Genomic DNA, 4,424 nt, shown 5'->3' with positions numbered 1-4,424 from the left:
TGGGGCTTATTCCGTCTTAATCGCGCTGCCACATCTAATTTACTCCAAGGTTTTTACATGGTGTCAGATTTGGGAAAAGTTTACCATCATCCGGCGGATGGCAATGTCCGCGTCCGTCACGTTTCGTGCATGACACGTGTTCAACTGAGGGCCTGAATTCGAATACCGTCCTTCCTGAACAAATTCCTGTAACAGGGGCTATGTTTCTGAAACATACACATTGTTGCAATGATCTACGATAGATCCATGTTTTCCAAAAAAAATCATTGTGACGGAAATTTTCTGCAAAAAGACGCCAGTTACAAAAAAAAAACAACTTGCAACAAAACTTTAGTTGCAAAAAAAATTTGCAACAAAAAATTCTGCAACAAGACATATAGAAATAATTCTGCGATAAAACATGTGTTGCAGTGATGAAGACGCGCTCGATTTGCTCGACGTGCCAAATTTGATGGCTCACGACCCGACTGATCTTTTAAAAAGACTAGTAGAGTGCCTCCGTGTGTTTCCACGAGCCTTAAAAATTGAGAAGACATTTCTTTTTTTTGATATTGTTACCAGTATTCGATATTGGGTTATTCATACCTTCTTTGCATTGTAGGTATACGAAAAATAATAAAAATCGGCTTCACTTGCAATGGCATTTGGTAACATATATTCCAGATCTAATGCACAAAGTATAGAAAGTGGTACAGAAACATAAATCTCTTTATTGTGCATTGCATTACAAAAAAAAGATGGCGCATGAATGCCTTTTTGTACTTAAGATGAATCATGTCATGAAAGCATGTTTATTGCTATTATCCGTTAATTAAAAGATGACAAATGTAGGATCGTGTTCCCTTATTCCAAGATGTTACAACCAGAAACTTGATTGCCTTATGCAATTCCCTGATAAACTATTACACATAAAATTAGGCACATGAAACCATACATGTTACCATACCATTTAGGAACTACTGTAATAAAACACATACCTCATACAATTTAACAACCATGGCAACAAGAAATATTTCAACCCTATTCCATCTACTATTCATAGTTTGGACATGCCCCATCTACTTATTGGCTCAGAAGGACTAAGGCCCGAGGCCTCTTCTTTCAAGGCCTTAAAACAGTCATGCAGTAAGATCATTCCTGATTGTAAATGGCATTTATAGTTAATTGATATTTTCATATGCAATATCTAAATTGTAAAGTCTATAAATCAATATTTTAAAAAGAATTAATGCTGCGGGACAGGTATTTTGGCTCCCGGGTGCATTTGCACCCGGTTAAACAGTAACCCGAAAATTAATAGTAAATGTTTTCAATTAATTCTGAATTTATTAATAGATATGCGTGTTACTTTCTCAAGCATGCTTGACAATTTTCTCGGGAAACATAGCAGTGGTGTTTAGTCGGTGAAGTAAATAAATTTGGGTATTACATTATTGATGTTTAATTTGTTTTTTGTTTTTTGCACGCGACAAACAAAAGAGCTTTCCATCATGCCCTAATGGAACCTCATAGGCTGAAATGGACATGCGTGATCGTATTCCAACGGATCCAGATATCTTGGGCAAGATCTCGGACTGCAGTTCCGAAACATGTCGATGACCAGATCGAGGAGGACTGATCATGCAGGAAGTTGTCGTGATGCAAGGGGAGTGCGATGAGCTCGAGGACAGCTACCATGGCCAAGGACAAACCAACCTAGATCCAGATCTAGATCGATGGGGGGGGGGGATCACCACGACTACGGGCTGCATACATGCGCAGCCACCACCGTCCTTCCGCCGCCCAGGCACCCACGACTGCACGAAGGAGTGCAATGCCTTGAGCTGCCGCAACATCCCCCAGCTCAACGACAGTCGCCCAGGAATGCCACGGCGCTGCCCCCGCCCGATCCATGCGAACTTTGCCTGGCAAAGAGCATAGTGCGGCGGCGAGGGGAGGGGGAGCATGGGGTAAGGCCTTGAACGGGCATGGATTCTCCTCCGCCCGAGTGGCACCGGGAAGGACGACACGGGGGCATGAGTCCTTCGTACGCCTACAGTATAAGGTTCGCTTAACAATGGCGATGTGTCTCACTAGTAGTAGATACATATATTATGATCGTTTTCTCTTTGGTGTCACTTTCATATACTGTGTACGTATTACATAGGGGTACGTAGCGTTGCCCCTCGGGTGAAAATCTTTCCTCCAAAATATTCTTAATAACTAGTCTTTTGTCTACCGTTTACCAGAAAAAAAAATAGTCAATCATCTACCCAAAAAAAAAAAACAATACTCAACTAGTCACGCGATCAACATGACAACATGGTGGCCAGAGTTTTCTCCTGTTGATTTTTAGACGATGACGCGCACACGATCAACCGATACTACGCGGGTCCTTGGTCGCCACGTAAGGATGGGCAGAGCGTCCAACTGTTCTATGGTTTCCAACGATGACATTTCCTTTTATTGACAGGAGATCTGTCAAATTCATTCAATAAAAAAATGTATTACAAGTTACACATCCAAAGAAACGATGTAAGCATAAGTTGAGTGTTAAAAAGAAAAATAAAAAATAGAAAAATGACTGGTCGGTTTATGAACAAGAACCACACGAAAACATAAACATTGTATATCTAGACCAAGCCTAAAGCATATCTAGACCAAGCCTAAAGCACCGCAATACAGACATCAATTCAGAAGGCAAACACCATAGAACAAACCTGGCCTGGTCAGGCACCCAAACACTGACACCGCTATCAAAGTGCACTCCCAAAACCCTCGTATATATTAAACCAGGCTGCCACAAGCATATTTTTAAAACTCGGCGACATCAAAGAGGATTGCTATGTGCAATCACTTCTGCTTCGGTACACCCCGCCTAACATGGTCATTTCACGTATACGCTCTAATTGTTTTATGTACACGCACACCCTCCCCTTATGGGCCGGCCCATTCATGCTTTGTTTATTTTTATTTTTGAAACAGCAAAAAGAGAATGTGTTGTGCAGGATTCGAACTATCCACCTTTTAGAATTACCACAGCCGCACAAACAAACTAGGCACGCGATTTGACATGCTACATACTTTTTTTTTTTAACACAAAAGTGCTATTCACACTATTCTTTGTTTGTTTTTCTTTTTCTCTTTATATTTTGGAAAAGTCTATCCTTCAACCGGCTGATCTGCGCAATCCATCCACCACCTGCTCGTCCGTTCGATCCCGCCATCGCAATCGTTTCTTGACGTTTTCTGAAACTGGATCGTTGTTTCCGCAACTGGAGCGTTGTTTCGGAAAACTGCCCAGTCCATGTCTCCGCCTCCGCCTCAGCCCCGACAACCTCGCCGCCGCCGGCCTGCTACGGCTCGCCGCCCTCCGCCGTCGGCCTCGCGTGCCCTCCGTTGCCGCCCCTGCTCGTCGCCCGCCCGCGGTCCCACCGGCCTGCCACAAGGCCCGCAACCCCTGATCGGCGGCGTCGCCGGCCTGCGTGTGGCCCCGCCGCACTCCGCAGCCGGCCTGCGCGCGGCACCGCCAGCCTGCCAGCGGCCTCGCGTGCCCCTCTGTCACCGCCCCGCCGCCCCTGCTTCTGCAACGTGACTTTCGTTGCAAAATTTTCTGAAACTCGACCGTTGTTGCAAAAAATTCTTCCGTAAAAATACTTATGTTACAGAAAGATGAAGAAAAAAATTCTGCAACAAGCAAATTGTTTCTGAAACTCGACCGTTGTTTCAGGAATTAACGGATCCAAAGTTTATTTCTTGCAAAAAAGCGAAAGTTTCTGCAACTCGAGCGTCGTTTCAGGAATTAAGTACAGGAGCGGATCGGACGCTACGCGCGAGATCTAATGGTTGTCGAGGCGGTGGATGTTTAATAAATATCCACCGATAGATGCGTAGCAGCCCCCTTATATTTTCCTTATATTTTTTTGGTTTCCTTTTCCATTCTAAATGCCCGAGCTTTCTAAAACTGGTGACATTTTTTCAAAATTGATAATTTTTTCTTCAATTTCGTTAATTTTTTTTCAAAATCGGTGAGCTTTTTCCAAAACTCATGAAGTTTTTGCTAAATTCGTAAACTATTTCCCAAATAGGCAAACTTTTTTTGAATGTTAATGAACTTTTTTATAAAATTGATGAAATATTTTTCAGAATAATTAACCTTCTTTGAAGCATCCATGTCAAGTTTGGAAGAAACAATATATTTAAAATCATAATTTAAATAGGTACTTAAAATTGTTATTGGTTTGGTAAGAAACTGTCTCAATCTAATGATGCCTAGACCACCACAACCCCATGGGGGGAACGGGTAGAATTTATTGAATAAAAGGTGAATCAACCTAGGTATGTGTAAAAGGTAGGTGAGTGATGGAGGAGTTCTTCAATGCCCACACACCGTACTGCATTTTTATTCACCTACCTCCAGCTTTGACCGTCTTGATCACTACATG

Source organism: Hordeum vulgare, chromosome 4H (assembly GCF_904849725.1).
Source record: "Hordeum vulgare subsp. vulgare chromosome 4H, MorexV3_pseudomolecules_assembly, whole genome shotgun sequence".
Taxonomy (NCBI): Eukaryota; Viridiplantae; Streptophyta; class Magnoliopsida; order Poales; family Poaceae; genus Hordeum; species Hordeum vulgare.
The sequence above is the reverse complement of the archived record's forward strand: the minus strand, read 5'-3'. Positions refer to the sequence as shown.